Raw genomic sequence first — 21,807 nt, forward strand, 5'->3', positions numbered from 1 at the left:
ATTTACGCTCGAGCCAACTTTTGGTCGCTCAAGCGGAGGTGCAAAAACAAAGGTGGTCGCTCGAGTGCAGGATCTGTCGCTCGAGATCGAGTGGAGAGGCAGAATCTGGAATTTTCATATTGCACTCCCAAGCTCAAAACTCGAATTCAAAGCTAAAATTCATGATCTTTTGGGCTAAAATTGAAGGAAACTTGAATAAACTTATTAAACTTCATGAATTCAAAACCATGTCACAAAAGCAAAGCCCAAAAGCATGCCACTTGTTCAAATTTAAACTTAAAACTTTGACAACATTACATGCATGACATTCTTGACATCAAAGCTTTCAAAACATGATCAATTAAGGTAACGTGATATGAAACTTGATAACTTTCCAAACACAAAGTGAACTAGCGACATGCATAAGAGAATTGCTTAAATCTCAACTCAAAATTGTAATGAAGGTGTATGCATGCATGGTATGGCTTCAATTTATCAATTCTAGCTCAATCATTGTTCTACATCTCTAACTTCTCTTGAATTCTTGTATGGGTGAGTCAAATATAAAATTAAGGAATGAAAATCTTACCTCAAGTTCTCAATTCTTTGAATTCTTAGTGAGTTCTAGCTCAAGTCTCAAATTGCCCTTCAATTCCCTAGTAATTTCTCTATTTCCTTCCTGAATTCAACTCTCTCTCTCTCTCTCTCTCTCTCTCTCTCTCTCTCTGGAAGCTCAAGGAGGAAGAAAATGATAATGTAAAGTGTAGTCTTGAAGTCTCATATGCCTTATATAGGCTCAATTAAGAAGGCTTAATTACACTTGGCTTAAACTAAGCAAATGGATATTATTAATTTTAATTAATTCGTTCCGAATCGAATTTCAATTAAACCTACCATAAATTCCTAAAAATCCCATGTAAAACATAAATCAAGTCAATTTCATGATCGGATGCTGATAAGGCCGCCAATTAGCAGAACAAAACGGAAACACGAATAGATATTTCTACGATAAACAGATAGAAACACAAATAATGCAACACACATGCAATTAATGTAGAATTTCTTATTAATTACTTATTAGGCATCCTTAATCATGGTTTAACAGTTAATCATAGGTCGGGGTTGTTACACCTAGGGTGTTAGTCATTTAGGGACATGGTTTTAGGCACTTGAAGAAAAATAAGAAGGTTTTAAGTACCATTGATAGTCTAATATGGCAAAAGATACTCAAGAAAATATTAGATGTATGGCTACTCAAATAGGAAGGCTGGAATTTGAATTTGATCATAGTATACACATAGATAAACGAAATAGTAATAATTTACTTACTATAATTCTACTATTAATAGTCTATGTGATTTATCTCATTCCTGGTTGGAAAACACAGAAAAAAAACAAAAAAAACAAAAAAAACAAAAAAACAAAAACAAAAACACAAAAACATAATCATATGTATATAGATAAGACATTAGATCTTTTGCATCAAACTTTAGTAAATGTGGAACAAGATGTTAGAGATATTGGTAAGATAATTAATATAGATTTAAATAAAAAACAAAAAAAAATGTTACTCTTTCCCAAAACATTCTTTTGACTAACATAGAATAAAATCATTTCTTTTCTTTCAAACTTCCGTTTCATTTCAAAACCATTTTCTTTACTCTTAAACCTCTCTACGTTGACATAAAAGAATTTCACTCAAACATTAGTTTTGAAAACACGTCCACACCTACAAGTCATACCTTGGCCCACATGCCACCACTCTACACGGATCTACACCATAATACAACTACTACCTTCCTTGACCATAGGCCCAAGGCAAAAGACAACCACAATACAAAACCGAGAACGTACACATCCAAAATATAAATAACTGAAAGTAATACATACTCCAAATCCCATTTCCACTGGCATATAGCATGGATGTCAAAAGCTACACCAACAACACATAACACTTTACCAGCCTCACCCAGAAGAGAACGACCCCAAGGTCATACTTTACCAATTGCAAACCAGAAAGGAGAAGAACCTCACAAGGCACCACGCTTTACCGGCTCAATACGATGAGAAATAAACCTCTTTTCACACTTTATTGGGCGCAAACTGGAAGGGATGAGGAAATCTCTATCAAGGCACCACGCTTTATCGGCCTTACCCAGTGGGAAACTAACCCCCACACAATAAGAGCAATAATAGCACAACATGATAAACTACATAAATAAATACACAAGTGTAATACATACACTTAATCCAATCACCACAACAACGATCACTATCAGTTAAATACATTTATCCATTTCTTTCAAAATGTGCTCTGCACACTACTGTTCAACAATGGATTTTCCTTTTATTTTCAAAATATTTCCAAAATACGATATGACTTACTAATCATCAAAACCAAAACTACCCAACGACAATCTCATAACATAAACAACATTCACAAGCGTTCCAATTCCTTTCTAACAACATAATCCACGACATAAAAATGGAATTGTTTGTTCACAATGTCCACCAACAAACATGATTACATAATCTAGCACGCAAACCTTACATATGTCATCTACAAATCAACAAACAATACCGCCCTCCACCAATGGCCAAGGATAAAACTCTACAGACTCCAATTATTTAATAACGACAACAATCATGTACAACCCAAATTCCAACCCACCAGTTTATAAAGAATTAACACAATATCAATTCGTTTGAAAACCTAGTTTCACCTTTTTAAACCCCCAACATGCTCCACGCACACCAATACCCATTTATGATTTATCCAAACCCCCTCCAACTCGTTTATATAAAACATGACTCAATATTTAGTTAACATTACCCATTTCTCCTTCTGTAATCCGATGATTAGAAGCTAAGACTTCCCAACCCCATACTCTAAACATCATCACTACCTCATAACCTCAAACCTAAACCAGCCCATATGTGTTTACTAAAACCAAACATGAAAACTATACTTTTAATGCAATAAAAAGTAACACACATCTATCTACAGCGAGGTATTGAAAAAAAGCTCAAGAATCCCTACCTCTTGAAGCGAAGAGGAGAAAAGTTGAAAATCCACCGACGACGAAAACACGATTCGCTTAGATTAAAAAAACGCCATTGCCACCCTCTACGCTTTGGTTTATGGGACTAGGGGTAGATGTGACGACCCCAACCTCCGTAACCTTATATTACATTATTTTAATAAACTTGATTGTGTGATTGGGTGATTGTGTGTTTAATTGTATGATTATATGCTTAATTTTGTGACTATCTATCGATTCATGGAATATCTGTTTACTTAATGACTTAGAATCAGAAATTGAAGCCCAAACGGCCTCAGAAACCGAAATTCACTGGCCCAATAGACTAGCTAGAATATTTAGAATTTTATGGAAACTTTAATTGAAATTTGATTCGGATCAAAATAATTAGAATTAATCAAAACTAGGTGGGATTAATTAGTTCTAAGCTAGCTTAATTAGCCTAAGCTAATCATACCCTATATAAGCCTAACTTATGTCTTGAACTCATGATATACAACACTTGGGCTGAAATTGTTGGGAGAGAGGGAGAGAACTCAACTCTAGAGAGAGAAGGAGAAGAGAATTGTAGAGAATTTGAAGATCAAGCTTAGATACTCTTGAACTCACACTCTAGGTAAGAAATTCTCCCTTAATCTATGTAGATAAAGCATATAGAAGTCAAATTCATCTAGTTTTTGAGTTTTTTTGCATGAAATTGTACAATAGAGGCATGAATTACCTTGAATTGGAAAATTTGAGTTGAATTATGTACATCCATGCATGATCCTTCATTTTTGAGTAAGAATTCTTGAATTTCATACATGCATGAGGTCTAGAAGGCATAAACTTGAAGGTTTTTCATGGTTTTATACATTTCATGCCATCTTGTTGTGTTTTGAAAATAAGAGCATTCAAGTTAAGACATGCATGGTTTATAACTTTAAGTTGAGTTCAAATTTGAGAAATGGACCATGATTTTGGACAATTGGTTTCAAATTAACTATGTTTTGATGTTCTATGATGTTTTTCCATGTTTTTGTACTAACCATGCAAAGTTTGAACCATTGAATTGCAAGTTTGAGCTTCAAACACAATTCTGAAAATTTCAGAATTCGACCAGTCCACTCAAGCGAAGAAAGTGTCGCTCGAGCATAAAAATCAAGCTCCAAGAAGTTTTACAGAGAATTGCACGATGACTCGATCAGCAAACCTGTAGACGCACCCGCGTGGGCCTCACTACAGTTCGGACCCGATTTGTGTCACGGTTCTTAATCTGAACCAAAGAGTCCAAATCTGGCAAATCGTTTTGAGAAACAGATTTTTGAAAAGAAGTGCCAAACATGGACTGCTTTGCCAGATACAGAGTCGCCACCTAAATATTTTTATGGGGGAATTTAGGAAACCCTGACTCGGTGCCAAAGGCCGCGTGTCCGTCATCACCAAAGTTGCCTCGGCTCGGGAACTTGGGTACGATTGGGGAAGGTCAGCTATGAGCACCCCCTCTCGCCCGATCCGAAGATCGGCCTCTGCTAACCATGATATCCAGTTTTGAAAACGTTATGTGTTCTTATTCCATTTATTAGCCTAGAATTACTATGTTATGCGTGCAGCAAACAAGTATAGACCAAATCGCCTAAATTGGAACAAAACATTACATGTTCGTTTTGAAGATGGTTTGCTACTCGCAAGTAGGCTAAAATGCAGGTTTTGCCACCCTCAAGTGGGCTTTTAGAAAAGATGGTTTTGCCACTATCTAGTGGGCTTAAAATTCACAGTTTTAATGCGTTATCCCAATTTAAGCAATTCGACCTCCATCCACAGGCATTCAAGCAGTTATATCACATAAGCAGCTAGCCTCATGGTAATCATGCAATTATGGCAACACTCACACGCATGCGGCATGCTAAAGCATAAAAGCTCACCTAGTACTCCAAGCCAAAACAGAAACCAGTTAGTAATCACATGCATGATCCTAGTTCATATTTGAAATGGCTAATGCAACACATGCAAAGATGCAATCCAAATAGGCTCGGCTATCCTAAACATGGCATGTGAAATGCTGCAACTAACAAATACTCAACTTGGAATTGAAATACGAGTGCAGTTAGCATGATGTACCGAGCCTGGTATATGTAAGACAAATGTATGGATGCACGCATGCATAGCATAACGTATGCTAAATTAAATATGCCCTAATACTAACCATCGAAAGCAGGTAAGTAAAAGGGAGAAAGAAGTGGGGATTGGAAGACATGCACACACGCACCCACACTTATTACAAATTTGCCCTCGCTCGGAGGGACCAAAAGAATAATACAATTAATTAACTACGAGCTAACTAATTATTACAGTCCGTTAACTAGTTAAGCAAATTAACTAATCTAGGAAAACAGTAAACAGCCTTGGGAAGAGGGCCTCATGCAATGTATGCGCGGTTCTGCTCGGAAAGTCACAGTCATGCACAAGTTGCCTCCACTTTGACTGTTATCCTCCTCTGAAAACTGCACAAGTCCCAGGGTTGCTTCTCTGAATGCTTCGGAACATCACCGGCTAAGGGGATTTGCCACCGGCCATGGAGAATGACCACCGGCCTCTGATTGAGATATCGGCCACGGATGGATGGCCGGTCGGCCAAATCTTCCTGCAGAATCTGTTTTGACAGCAGCAGAGGGCAAAACATGGCATGGCAATGCATTTCAAGCAATGTTTGCACCAACCACACTCCTTATCATGTTTATGACTCAAAGGAGGATGGTGCTTGACCCTCGGACCACCAATCGCGCATTTCAATGCGTGATGGCCCAAGAAACCAAGTTGTGCATTTTGATTTCAAATGACATGCAAACCAATTAAACACGTAAAGCCCAACCTCTATCATACTCAATTCAAGAGGCAAAGCATGCATGCTCTATGCAATGCAACCTAGGCATGGAGGCTAAGTATGCAACATGAACATGAGGATAAGGATGCAAGTTAGCAAACATGCAAAGTGTAATCTTAACCATGCACACATGCAAGGCATGTAACATGTTAGGAAACTTAGCAAGAAATGCATGCCAAATGCAACACCATTTAAACATGCAACAAAATGTCATGAGCCAAGTACCTAAGCATACAAACATGCATGCAAACATGGTTGAATACCTAAGCATATAGAAGCAACTTTCAAGCACACTTAAAAGGGGCAAACATTGGCACATAGCATACATGATAAGCATTGAAAAACATGTAGAAGATGATGCCAAATCAACCTACCAATGCAAGCAAAGCATGCATCCAAGCCCAAGGACTTAAACTATGATCATATGACACACGACGCAAATGATCAAAGTGAATCAAAACAGTCCCAAATCATGCCAAATTAAGGTCAAAGACACATCTACATGGCATCTAAATGGCCTATACATGGAAGCATACAAAAGGGGCCAAACATGGAGCATAAGATACCAACCTCTTAAAGCATTAAAGAAGCATCAAATGCAAGAATACAAGCATGCTATAAGGACTGAAATGGCATGATAAGTGGTTCCAAACCACTGAAACAAAGCAAGTAAAGCATGCTAGGGGGGGTCAACATTCAAGGCCTACAAGGGAGATTGCATGGTAGCTATACAAAGCAAAGCATGGATGACCCAAATGACCAAAAACAGACCTTAAGCACACTAAAACATGCATAAAAGCTTCACAAAGCTAAGCCAAAACATGCAAGCATGGTGGTCTAAATGCTAGGCACATGTTAAGGCAATTCATGACATTACAAGACAAGTATGCAAGGCAAGTATGGTGTGTCTAAACCAAGTAAAAACAGTGCTATATCATGGCAAAATAAGCACAAATAACACTTAAGACATGGCCAACATGAACTTAAAAATGGTGCTCACACATGAGGCTAAAATGGCACTTTTTGAAGACAACAAGGAGAGGGGATGGCCATCTCCTTCTTAGGACCTTAAACCACCATCCTCACCACTGAAATCCCTCAAGATTTCAGTGGTGAGGAGGCCCAAACAAGGTGGTCCCGAAGCTCACCAAAAATAGCACAAAATGGGGCCAAACAAGGCCTAAGAGGGGATAAACGACCCCAAACACAAAAGTGACCTTAATGAAGTATCTTAAACACAAAAAAAAAAATAGAAATTTTTTATGTTATACACGAAGCTCAAAACAGCAAGAAAGATAGGCTAAAAGTGTGTGCAAAAACAGAGAATAAAGAGGGAAAAGGGGTTACCTTTGTAGGCAAAAGGGGACAGCAGCCTCTTGGTCCCAAAAAACAGTCCCTTAGCCTCTGAAAATGGCCTCCAAGCTCCTTAGGTTGATGATGGAGGTGTTAGGCCAAGAGTTGTAGTTCAAATGGCCAAAAACTAGACCCTTTTGGACCCTCTAACCCACCCAAATGTAGAGAGAGAGGGAGATATAGAGAGGGAGTGATATATATATCATATATATCTGATTTTTCTAACCCCTAAAATGGAAGGAGAGGCTCTCCTTATATAGAGAAACCAAGGGGGCAAAGCTTCTCTTAGAAGCTTTGACCAAAAAGGCCAAGCTTCTCTTAGAAGCTTGGAGCAAAAGGGCCAAGCTTCTTGGAGAAGCTAGGCAAAGGGGTCAAAAGGTTCAAGCTCCTTGAAGAAGCTAAAAAAGGGTCAAGCTTCTTAGAGAAGCTAAAAAAATGGTCAAGCTTCTTGGAGAAGCTAAAAAGGGTTAAAAGGTTCAAGCTTCTTGGAGAAGCTAAAAAAATGGTCAAGCTTCTTGGAGAAGCTAAAAAGGTTCAAGCTTCCTCAAGAAGCTAAAAAAAGGTTCAAAAGGGTCAAGCTTCTTGGAGAAGCTAAAAAATGTTCAAGCTTCTTGGAGAAGCTAAAAAAAGGTTCAAAAGGGTCAAGCTTCTTGGAGAAGCTAAAAAGGTTCAAGCTTCCTCAAGAAGCTAAAAAAGGGTTCAAAAGGGTCAAGCTCCCTCAAGAAAAGGTCTCGGCCAGGAAAAGTGGCCGATTAATCAAAAATAGTGGTCGGCCGACCAAACACAATGTCGACCGACCATCAATAGTGCCGACCGGCCATCACCAATGGCCGGTGGCAAGAAAACAAGGCCGGTGGCCTCAAGCCATAGCCGGTGAGGTGTGGGGATGGCCTACAAGCTACTTCCCACCCTCAGAAGCAAAACAACAAGAGTTTGGTGCAAAACCAGACACAAAACAGTCGAGTCGAGAGATCCTGAGGCAGGGCGCGTAGCCGAGGCCTTCGGGAACTCAAGACGAACACGAACAAGGATGATCACCGAGTGTTCAAACGATAACGTCCAAGTCTTGAGGTCGGTCAAAAATGGGGTGTCTACAAAACCTTGCACTCAAGCGAACCCTGTTTTTCACTACTCATGGCTCGAGCGACAGAAAGTTGGCTTGAGCCTAAAAATCATGCAACCAGTATTTTTACAGAGTTTTACAAACCTCTCGAGCGACCAATGTTGCGCTTGAGCGAAGACCCTATTTTCAGCAAATTTTGGCTAACGCTTTCAAGTGCATACTTTCATCCTGAAATCATTTCAAATACTCTTAGGCACCAATTGGACTCATAAAATCATGGAATGAGTTAGAAACACACAAGAAGAGTTGAATTAAAGTGAAATGGTTATTGAATGGTGCTTCAATTGTGTATTTGTTATGTGTTTTGTTTAGGTGGACATCTGAGGCCTAGCATCGATAGAACCCACTGTGAGTTACTTTAGAACAATTTGTTCAAGTGATATTTACTTTCGAAACTATTATTACTCTCGAAATCGATATATGATTGATTGAATGGTTTATTGAAACATTATGATGATTGATGGAATGGTTTATTGAAATGTTATTTCCTTGATGAATGAAGTTTCATTTGAAATTGTAATCATGGCATCCTTTAGTGAGGCTGTTGCCTGGGGGATATAATACCATGGCCCATTGTTTAAGAAGTCCTTTCCTGGGGGATATAATACCGTGGCACATTGTTTAAAAGGCTCTTGTTTGAGGAAAAACAATACCATGGTCCATTAGCCCTCACCAAGGGAAAACAATACCGTGGCCGATTGGAATAATTGAAACATAAAAATCTCTGATGTTAGACCCACGTGGTAACATTGAATATGGAATGATTAAATGACCCATTGGGGTCCCGTTGATTGACCCTTGCAGTCCCATTGTCATTGATATATTGTTACTCTATTGGATGTGCCACGTAAATGGATTGAAATGGGTATTAACATCGAGATTTGAATGGAATTGGAAATTGATATTTGGATATATTATCGAACTTCATTCATATAACCTTTTTATTTTGTTATTACTCATTGGGCCCAAGCTCACCTTTTATATGTATATGTAGGTAAGCAGACGGAACATCAAGGTTAGGAGAAGAAGCCTCGGAGTCTACCCACTACAAGAAAATGCAGAAATGGCGACTAAAAAAATTATTTTCGTCACTGAAAGTGCCATTTTCGGCGACTAAAATGGAATTAGTAGCCAAAAGTGAAGACTTTTGGCGACTAAAACAATTTAGTAGCCAAATGTATAGTTATTGGCGACTAAAAATCAATTTAGTCGCCGATTATATGGGTTTTACCGACTAAAGGTTTTTTGGTAGCCAAAAGTGACGGTTTTTGGGGACTAAAATAATTTAGTAGCCAAAAGTATAAGTTTTGGCGACTAAAAAATAGTTTGGTCGCCGATTATACGTGTTTTGGCGACTAAAAACAGTTTGGTCGCTGAAAGTGAAGCTTTTTTGCTACTAAAAAAAATTTAGTAGCTAAAAACAGGCAATTGGCGACTAAAATTCAGTTTAGTAGCCAAAAGGGGACGTTTTTGGCGACTAAAAACAGGTTTAGTCGCCAAAATTGTTTATTTTTAGGCGAAACTTTTTTTTTAGCGACTAAAAAATAATTAGTAGCCCAAAATTACAGAATTGGCGACTAAATAATGGATTTAGTCGCCAAAAGAGGCCTCAATTTTTTTTAGTAAATAATTTATTTTTTACATAAATTATATTGAATAAAAATAATTATATTTATATATATAGTTTTTTATTAATACGGGTCAATATACTATATAAATAATATATATTGCTTATATATTTATGTGGTGTTGTAGTGGCATAGTGGAGGGAGTGTGTTGCTAAAGGCTTAGAATGTGGGGCAGGTTGGTGGTTCAAATCTCAGAAAAAGCAAAAAAGTTGGTATTTTTTTTTTCACGGAAGCACCTTTGGCAACTAAAATTATTAGTCGCCAAAAGTCTTTATTTTGGCGACTAAACGATTTAGTCGGCAATTCAGTGAGTATTGGCGACTAAAGGATTAGTCACTAAATGTATGATTTTCAAAAGTGTAAATCACTATTGGCGACTAAAACTTTGGTCGCTAAAGACCTGTTTTTTGCCAACTAAAAAAGTTTTAGTCACCAATACCTCCGGTGACCATGTGTTCGCGACAAAAGTGGCGACTAAAAATTTTAGTCGAGGAAACTAAAAAGTCGACTTTTGATGACTAAAAATGGACTTTTGGCGACTAAAAATTTAATCGCCAAAGGTGATTTTTCTTGTAGTGACCCCATTGTCAACCTTTTTGAAGAGCTTTCGAGAAGGAGCAAGCTTTTTCTCGAGCAGAGCCAAGCAAAGTCAAACCCCTTTTGATTTTGTTTGAGATTTCATTTGGGTACTTGTATATGAGGTTTTTGTTTAATCATGACTTGTGGAGTTTGGATAGATGAATTAGATGTTTTTTTAAACTTTTGTAATGTATTCACTTGTAGAATGGATGTACAATTTTAATATGAGGTCTTTTTATATAAGCACAGTTTAGTGGATTATTTTCAAGTATTATATTGCTTCTGCTAAGCCTCGTAATTTATATTCAATTGATTTTGTTAATAGAGGCCGTAAGTAATCTAAGATTACTGGCCACTCATTACGCTAAATCTATAGGGGCGGGCTTGAATCGTGACAGTAGAAAACGGGTATAACTAGATGAAACGCAAGCTTTTATGTTTTTACAAATAATTTTACGTAAGTATGTATAATTGTACATGGTGTGGACCTACAATTACACTTAATTTTTCTCCTTAAAAAAACATCTGCAACATCAGCACGACATTTTCCTAGCAAACCACACCACAAAAGTAAACATTTTAGGAAAACAGACGTGCGTGCGCAGGGGTAAGATGGTGTAGGATAGGTTAATGTGACAGGCGCATTAGATTGGTAACCTGAAATGCGTAACATGCAACAAACGAAACTACAAAACAGTGGAAAAAATCGAACCCCTGTAATCGGGAAACCACACGACCCACACAAATCATTTGGAAAACCAGTACCCACACCAATCAACCGGAAAAACATTATCCACGCCAAACCAGTTAGGGGAAAACACACACGACTCGAAATTGGAATTGAATATTCACACAAGCTGTGAAAAAGTATATAAGAAAATGGTGCTACCAAGTGTGTACTGTACCTGATGTATAGCAGTAGCGTTTTGAAGAATAAAAACCTAGCCTCCCTTCAATGACGGTGATATGCTTAACCCACACACCTCAATCCCAACCCCATCCCCCGTCACATATATCCCACTCCCAAGAGATGTGGGATACATTTTTCCTTAATAAAACAAACTGGTGAATTTCAAAATGGGTAGAATTGTCCAGGAAAACACATAACAATTCAAAAAATAACTTTGTTGCACTATACACGGGATATGTAGGATTGAACAAACTAACAACAACAAAAAAAAAAAAAAAAAAAAAGTAGGACCACACAGATCAATTGTTCCCCATATAGTACTTTCCAATAATTTTCCCTAAAAAAAATAGTAAAGACAAAAAGAAAGTATTTATTTTAAAAATCTAACCAAATCAAACACTTATCTTTCATTTAAAAAATTAAATAAATAAATACATTTTTAAAACATGATTTAAGAAAATCGGCATTATTATTTTAAGAAATAACATTTTTTTATGTTATTCATTGAAAAACGATATGGTAGATAAGATAGAGTATACAAGTTTAATTAATAATTTTTGAAACTAAAAATGCAAAAATAAATAAATAAGAATACTAAGTTAAACATTAATTTTTGGGTAAATTATACTTACCTTCCCTGAAGTTTCTGACAAGACCTCCCTTGTGGTTTCAATAATAAAACTAAACTCCTTTACTTTTGAAACAATTATTAAGATTTTCCCACTATTAACTTTTTGTTAGTTTATTTAACATAATATGTTGATGTTATGTATTATGAGTCAGACATTCCAAGACTGTCCTTATATATTCAAGTAGAAAATTTTGCTCACCTCCCCTAAGGCTTTACAAAAAAATTAACAAAGACCCATATATATTTTAGTAATGTTGAACAAAATTATTAAATTCTATACAATATTTTTTTAAAAAAATCTAAATTCCGTTCGTAAATATATTTAAATTTATAATATAAAAAAAATTAGAGATTAATGTATTATATCTTACATGTGTTATTAAACCCTAAATTAAATCAATAAATGTGTTTAAACAATAAATAGAAATTCAATCTATTGTACAACGGGAATCATTGCTCATTTTATTACATAGAACCAAATTCCTTATAATGACAAACATATATATAGTAGAATAATCACACATTAAGAGCCAACAAATTGATCACCATCAAATCTTATACTAAATTAAATACAACCCTTTATTTGAAAATTACAAAACAAAATATAAAAAATGTTGATTTTTATTTTTAAAAAAGACCACCAATTTATATTTTATGCATAGAAATAATTAGTAATAAAAAAAATTATGTCAAAAAAAATGCCTATTTTGAGATATTAGAGTTTGAATAAAAATTTGAAAAGATACATATTTTTAATAAAAATATATTAAAAATAAATATATGTATTTCAAGTTTTGTTTTATGAATACCTATTTTGAGAAATTAGAGTTTGAATAAACATTTAAAATTACAAATAGGTATTTGATTTTTTTTTTTTTTTTTTTTGGTATGACAATACCTATGTAGAGAAGTTATATTTTTTACAAAATTTTGAAAATACCTATTTTTAATAAAAATTTATCTTAAAAATACATAGCTATTTCGAATTTTGTTTATTAAAATTACTTATTTTGAGAAATAATTAGTAATAAAAAAATTTGAATTGGTAGATGTAGAAATATAGAGAAAATGAGAGAGGTAAATTACAATTACATCCTCTGAGATTTCTGACAATTATATAGATCTCATTTGTGGTTTCATCCTCATACCAAAGGGTAATATGGTTATTTTGAACACCCAAGTAACGTTGTTTGTGCTAACTTTATAAATTGGGAAAATTTTGATAATGTTAGCAAAAGTAGGGGAGGTTTTTGTAATTACTGAAATCACATGGGAGATTCTTGTAATTGTTAGAAATCTCAGATGAGTTAAGTGTTACTTACCCTTAATTTTTTTAACTAAACATAAAAAAAAAATACCTAAAAAGTAAAATTAAAAAAAAAATTGACTCAAAAGAAAGAGGATATTTTGGTCTTTTTTTTTTTTTTTTTTGGTGAGTAAGTTATAAAATAAAGACAATGAAATTTACAAGTTTACAAGGGACATACCCCAGGCACGCCCAACAACAAAAAAATAAACGATTACAAAACCAACATAAAACTACCACTACATCCCCACAGAGGGGAGAGAAATACAACCCAACCTCGCAAATGCGGGAGAACAACAGAAAAACAAAAAACCCAACTTTCCCCATATATCCTTTTTGTCCCCAAGTAACCCTTACCATCAGAGATAATAGATGGAAACTTGGGGTGGATATACGGGCAAAGATACAAATAAACACCAAAAGCTTATAAAACACAGCAGACACACTCACAAAGCACCCACAAGTTCAATCAAAAGATAACCACTCCCATATGCCCCCAGTCTCTACCGCAGATAAACCCATGGAATCCAATAAGCATCCCACTCCTCATAGCCGTGACATCCTAGCCACTAACCAAAGCCGTGACAGAGAAAAAAATCTATCCCATGAGAAATCCGGACAGAGTCACATGAAGCTAGCACGATCGGTAACCATAATCAACGATCTTATTACCAAAGAATCAAATTTTTTCTAATGAAACAGTATCTAGTTTTTCTAAATTCTATACTAGTGGAATTGGTTGATTTCATTTAATGCATCCTTAACTAGTGTCTTAAGGGCACTTGTTAACAAAACCCTTATTTTATTTGATGAGTCTTGAAATTTGTTAAATTTTAAATAATATATTAAAAATAGAAAGTTATTGAAGATAAATTAATATAATATTAAGGAATATACTATTCTAGTTTTTTTTTTTTTTTTTGGGTATAATTATATGGTGTTTTTTAGTTTTTTAGTGACTTTTTAACTTTTTTAATTCTTCCCAAACCTTGCTCTAAGAAAATGGTAATTGTTAAGATAACATTGGTGTTTACTTTATTTTTTTCCTTTTATTTTTGCCTTTCATTCAAGCTTAATCTCCACGTCCGTTCGACCTCTGTTAGAAATGGAATAACAATAAATAGATTCATATGTGAAGATGATAATGGATGCCTCATTCAAATTCTAAGCTCCCTCTCTAAGCCTTTGGCTGGGTGTGCTGTCACGCCCTAAACTTGCCCCTAAAAGTTTGGGCATGACCTACACAGAAACGGACGCATAACCTGGTATACATATCATATGGGGCCTGAACGGAAGCATTTACCAATATAAATTAACATAAATAAAAGAACTGCATCCATTGAGCGACCACTATCATGCCAGGATCACAGACAGAACATAAGGCAAATAAACATACGGTGACGTGCACCAGAGAGTTAGCTATGTACAGCTATATATATATACAGACCCAGCCCTTAGAATTGGGCGTAAAACAACATGGACAGGCAAAGGAATTATATATACATCAACCTTAAGCAAACAATCAGAGTGTAAATCAAAAGTTTAGCAAAAAGGGCGGCCTTCACTTAAGTGCCTGGATACTCTGAGGTTGACAAAAGAGGCACGGATGCCATGGGTTAAAACTGACCTCCAGGTGGAGTGCCTACAGAAACAGACATAAGACAAAGTGAGTCAAGCTCAGTGAACAGTAGTACATAAACAATTTAAGGATTAACTTAATTTACTTACAATGTACACATTTCTCTAATTAGATAAGTAAATGCAAAAATCCTGTGGTTAGTCTGATTCTGTACACATTTCAGGACAGTCTTGTCAGTTCATAACTTCATAGGTTGGCCCTTGGTCTGATGGGTTCACACATTCACAAATTAGCCCTTGGCTTAACTTAGATGCATAACTTCACAAATTGGCCCTAGGCCTTTGTGATTCACAATTTGACAAGTTACAGATTCATACTTCACAAGTTAGCCCTCGGCCTCATAATTTCAGAATTCACAAGTTGGCCCTCGGCCTCATAATTTCAAAATTCACAAGTTGGCCCTCGGCCTCATAAGTTCACAAATTCACAAAGTGGCCCTCAGCCTCATAAGTTCACAAATTCACAAGGTGGCCCTCGGCCTCATAAGTTCACAAATTCACAAGGTGACCCTCGGCCTCATAAGTTCACAAATTCACAAAGTGGCCCTCGGCCTCATAAGTTCACAAATTATACCTTTCATATCTTCACAATTTATATCTTTCCTAAGTTCACAAGTTATTCCTTTCATATCTTCACAAATTATATCTTTCATAAGTTCACAAGTTATTCCTTTCATATCTTCACAAATTATACCTTTCATAAGTTCACAAGTTATTCCTTTCATATCTTCACAAATTATATCTTTCATAAGTTCACAAGTTATTCCTTTCATATCTTCACAATTTATATCTTTCATAATTTCACATAACCGGGTGACCCATAAAGGGACCAAATTGGCTCTAAGCCCAGCTCTTGTATGTATGGACTCAAGAGGGGTTCGTATTGCAGCACTTAGTTTCGTGCTAGGAATCAATACTTCTTGAAGACTGAACAATTCATATTATGTCATAGCATAAACGAAGTGAATAAACATAACATAATAATGCCAGGTTCATACAAATACCGTTCACAATGGTGCACATAAATTTCCCTTTATGATTCATTACATGTAGCCATAGTCATCTTACATATAACAAAGTATTAATAATAATTATTTACAGAAACACATGTGTCGTTACAGTACTATTCATGGGGATAGAACAAGTCGCACCATAACGTGAGTCATATAACAATGTTATTGATATTCCATTCTTTGACATATAAGGAAACCCATGGTTCTGTTCGATTTTCATTTCGTTAATCCATTTTAGGCAGATGTCTATGTCATAAAACATGTATCGAACTAAATAAGGCTGTAGGAGTCCAGGATAGGACGTTCAAAATGTCATGTTCCCATTAAGCGGGGTTTATATTCATAATCCCTTCTTGCCAACCAGTTGCATAATATTAATAATTCTTGTGCGGAGTTATAGGTAATTTACAGGTTATTATACATTAAGGATAATCATTAACCATAATCAGAATGTAGAGTAGTTTCAGCGTCATACCGAAGTGCACATAATCTTTTAATGTTCTCACCGATCCCTAAACAACATAAATGCTTACAAAGAACAGTGCGTTAACAATAAGAATTATTTACGGTAAGTAAACGTACGATTGCAGAACTACTACTCACAGTGATCAGTTCCCGGTGGTAATAGGACGATGTTCTCGTTTCGACCTACAAGTACAGTGCACAACACATAATGTGAGATTATACTCGATCATTTACTTATTCTCTTTGATCATTCACTTAATTAGCCATGGTGGTACCAAGCTCATTATTTCTTAATAAGTTATACTCCATGTCACAGAAACAGGAGAAATCAATGGAAAATGGTTTAGGTGAAGAAATGGTATAAAATTAGTTGACAGAAAGTGAACAGTCGCCACTAATTTAGGCATAACTATTTTTGTATTTAGAATTTGCGAGTGAGACCACTTCCATTGAAAACTAGACTTCCGGGGCTTGATTTTAGGCTCAAGAATCACTCAAAACGGAGCCCCGAGGAAAAAGATATGCTCATTCAAAGATGGCTGGACAAAGCTGTCTCCCGCACGTGCGGGAAACAGGGCCGCACGTGCGGCTCTGGGCAGATTGCTGTCCGAAAATGGCTGAAACTTTGGGGCTTTTCATTTTCAAAATCAAACCTTAATTACATGTAAATCAAAGTCCAAAACCCTTTAATACATGACCAATTTCACAATATTATTCTCCATCAACCATCATAACCTCAAAATACACAAATATAATGCCTATACTTCTTCAATCAAGAAATTCTAAGGAAATCAAGGTTCCATCAATATGTATACATAAAACCCTAACTCAAATGGGTTCAAAGCTTCCCTTATTATCATGATTTCATGAAATTGATGTCTCAAACATAAGGATTCGAGATAGATGATCATACCCTAGTTCCATCCTTGTCTTTCTCCTAGCTTTCTCCAATTCCTCCCAAGCTTCCCATGGATGATCTTCTTTTTCTTTCTTCACCCCCTTCAAGCATCTTCAAAACCCCATGAGTGTTGATTAGAGGAGCTTTCCTCTTCTTCCTTCCCTCTCTCTCACGGTTCTCTTCTCTCTCCCCTAAATATTTTATTTGACTTCCAAATGATAAGTTCCCACTCACATAGCATAACCATATATATATATATATAACCAACACCTAAGCTTTCAACAATAGGAATAGCCAAACACGCCCTTACAAATCGCGAAAAATTAAATTTCAATTACAGTTCCCAGGTGACTCTAAAAATTGTGCTGATCATAAATATGTCCCCTGTTCTGGTTTCTGAAGCCTCTAGGGCCTTCAATTTGCAGTATAAAGTTAACCACCTAAACATGCATTAACGAGTCAGACAAAATAGATTTCCAATTAATTTTCCCCAATAGTTCTAAAAATTCCCATTAAAATACCCAAGTACTCAATTTTGATTTCTGAACCCGTAAAGGTCGGTAATTTCAATTTTACAGTCGTGACTCAACAAATAATTCCTCAATTTGAACACATATCAATAAATCAAAATGCATTAACACAATAGGCCGTAAAGGTAATCTCTAATACGGATTTTGGGGTACATCCTCCCCACCTTAAAAAGTTTGGTCCTCCAAACTTGATTCACCCTGCCACAAGTCCAGTTTCGTCTTGGATACACAACATTTCTCAATTATTTAACAATTCACAATCCTATTTAGTCAATTTCAATGGAGTTTGCTCCAAGAGTCACAAGTAATTCATCTTTACTAGCTAATTGGTAACCCAATTAATAAAAATACTCAATATCATCAAAACATCATCTCATTAGTCATGAATCTTGTACATTTCAATTTATTACTCACGGAAATGAATTCATTCGAGTATTCGATTGCATGCAACTCATAAACTATTAAACATAATTCAAATTCTTTAGGTTCACAACAACCCCCATTATCATAATTCCTCAAAGGTTAAGGAGACATTACTACATACTCACGTTTCAAAGGCATATGCTTCTTACAACAACTAAATCTAGAATAACACATATGTTCTAAATCAACGACTTGGTGACTTCTGTCGTACCTGTTATAAATTATCAGTTCAAATCAAATTTCTAACAGACTCCAAAGAACAGCTCAAATCCCATATCAAGGAATTACATGTTCAGGGTAAATTATTAGTAAAATCAAATGCGGCTCAAACCTTTATGGTTAACGGGCATTAATAGTTCGTATACAAATCTCAGCACTTGGTAATTCCTATAATAGAAGTCACCTAGTGATAAGCTGGTAATCCAAGCTGTACATCATTTCAATAAACATGAATAAGTCGTATAGGCATGTAGTCTCTAGCTTCACAATTGTTCTTTGTATTTTCCATTTCCGAAAACACAACAAAATCATTTCGTTATATGGATTTAAAACCATATATACTAATTCGTAACAAGATCAGAACGATGGGAAGAAGAATCCCAATCAATATCGTTAATTCTTCACAATATTACTTCTAAATACAGTAACACAAGGAGAAATCAAGTAGTTATGACTATACCAAAGTAAATAATCTATAGTGTTATAAATTCACGCAAACATACCATTGTAGATACTTGGTCATACCGTCATAAATTCAATCAAACATTAAATACAACTATAACAACCATTATTTTGAGCAAAGGGAGCCACTCAAAACAAAGTCAAAAATCAAATTCAAAATCATGCTTGATTAATCAGTCATAACCATAAGGTCATAGATTTCCTTAAGTTTACAGTATTCACATCCATCCAGATTCCATATTGGCTTGAAATTCAACAATTTAGCGACGAAATAATTTGACCACTTAATATCAGAGTTAGAACACTTAGCCAGATCAGTTTAATAAAATAAGAAATCAATTCGGAATCACGTCGCACATATTATACAAATCAATATAAGTACACCGGAGGAGGTAAATGTCCAGTACATACCGTTAACTCACCATCAATATAGAATATGCCCATGCCCACACTTTTTTTTTTTTTTTTTGTTCACAGTGCCGTGCAGAACAATTGCAATATCTAACATTTGCACATTTACGCAGAAGTATATCACAGAAATGATTCCTCAATCTTAAGTCATTAGTATACAGAAACAGAATTTTTAATTCTTACAGTAACTTATCCGTTTATCAATCATTTAGTTTGATCTCGAAATAGTCCATAACTGTCTATCTTGTTACAAGTCTCATGTAAACAGACACGTAATGTGGGTAAGGTCCTCCATGTTGTTCAACCATTCTTTATAAAAAAAATCCTGATTACGGATTACAGTTTACACATAACAAAATAGATTACAGATAACAGAGTTAGCTTTCAGATTTCAACTTCAAATTTCAAATTACAGATTCCAGATCGCAGGTTTCCATAAACAAATTTCACAATTCTAACAGGGGTCATCATATGCCTAACTTCTTCTTACAGCCAATCGTACTCAGCACAATTTCAGTTAGCACACAAACACATTTTATCAAATATTCATGTGTAGTAATTGCTCAAAATCACAGATCTAAACATTGTTGTGGCAAAGAGGACTATATCATTTTCTTTAGTCTTAGAAATATTCTATACTTAGAGTTTAATCACATCACCTAAACAGATGGTAAGTAACTTCCAATCCACAAATAACAACCGATACCTTACATCTTATTTAATCATTGACAAATGGATGATCTTACCGATCAGCGCGAACCCTTACCACGCTTCTGCAGTGTAATTTTGTTGATTTAATCGCATCTGCATGTCTTATTATGTTCTACATAACAATCACAATCATTCACAATATACACAAGGAATATATAACGGACATGGGTTATAATCGTTAGCGTTAACAGAGTACATTTAACGTTGCTATCAATTTTTCCATTTTCATTCAAAATGTCATGCATGATGCCTAAGTCTTTTCTAGACACCCTAAGGCTCAATGAACTCGTGTGTGAGATAGCAACTCGTGCTCTGATACCACTTGTCACGCCCTAAACTTGCCCCTAAAAGTTTGGGCATGACCTACACAGAAACGGACGCATAACCTGGTATACATATCATATGGGGCCTGAACGGAAGCATTTACCAATATAAATTAACATAAATAAAAGAACTGCATCCATTGAGCGACCACTATCATGCCAGGATCACAGACAGAACATAAGGCAAATAAACATACGGTGACGTGCACCAGAGAGTTAGCTATGTACAGCTATATATATATATACAGACCCAGCCCTTAGAATTGGGCGTAAAACAACATGGACAGGCAAAGGAATTATATATACATCAACCTTAAGCAAACAATCAGAGTGTAAATCAAAAGTTTAGCAAAAAGGGCGGCCTTCACTTAAGTGCCTGGATACTCTGAGGTTGACAAAAGAGGCACGGATGCCATGGGTTAAAACTGACCTCCAGGTGGAGTGCCTACAGAAACAGACATAAGACAAAGTGAGTCAAGCTCAGTGAACAGTAGTACATAAACAATTTAAGGATTAACTTAATTTACTTACAATGTACACATTTCTCTAATTAGATAAGTAAATGCAAAAATCCTGTGGTTAGTCTGATTCTGTACACATTTCAGGACAGTCTTGTCGGTTCATAACTTCATAGGTTGGCCCTTGGTCTGATGGGTTCACACATTCACAAATTAGCCCTTGGCTTAACTTAGATGCATAACTTCACAAATTGGCCCTAGGCCTTTGTGATTCACAATTTCACAAGTTACAGATTCATACTTCACAAGTTAGCCCTCGGCCTCATAATTTCAGAATTCACAAGTTGGCCCTCGGCCTCATAATTTCAAAATTCACAAGTTGGCCCTCGGCCTCATAAGTTCACAAGTTCACAAATTCACAAAGTGGCCCTCGGCCTCATAAGTTCACAAATTCACAAGGTGGCCCTCGGCCTCATAAGTTCACAAATTCACAAGGTGGCCCTCGGCCTCATAAGTTCACAAATTCACAAAGTGGCCCTCGGCCTCATAAGTTCACAAATTATACCTTTCATATCTTCACAATTTATATCTTTCCTAAGTTCACAAGTTATTCCTTTCATATCTTCACAAATTATACCTTTCATAAGTTCACAAGTTATTCCTTTCATATCTTCACAAATTATACCTTTGATAAGTTCACAAGTTATTCCTTTCATATCTTCACAAATTATATCTTTCATAAGTTCACAAGTTATTCCTTTCATATCTTCACAATTTATATCTTTCATAAGTTCACAAGTTATTCCTTTCATATCTTCACAATTTATATCTTTCATAATTTCA

This window comes from Camellia sinensis, chromosome 1 (assembly GCF_055761805.1).
Source record: "Camellia sinensis isolate YWXY chromosome 1, ASM5576180v1, whole genome shotgun sequence".
NCBI classification, from domain to species: domain Eukaryota; kingdom Viridiplantae; phylum Streptophyta; class Magnoliopsida; order Ericales; family Theaceae; genus Camellia; species Camellia sinensis.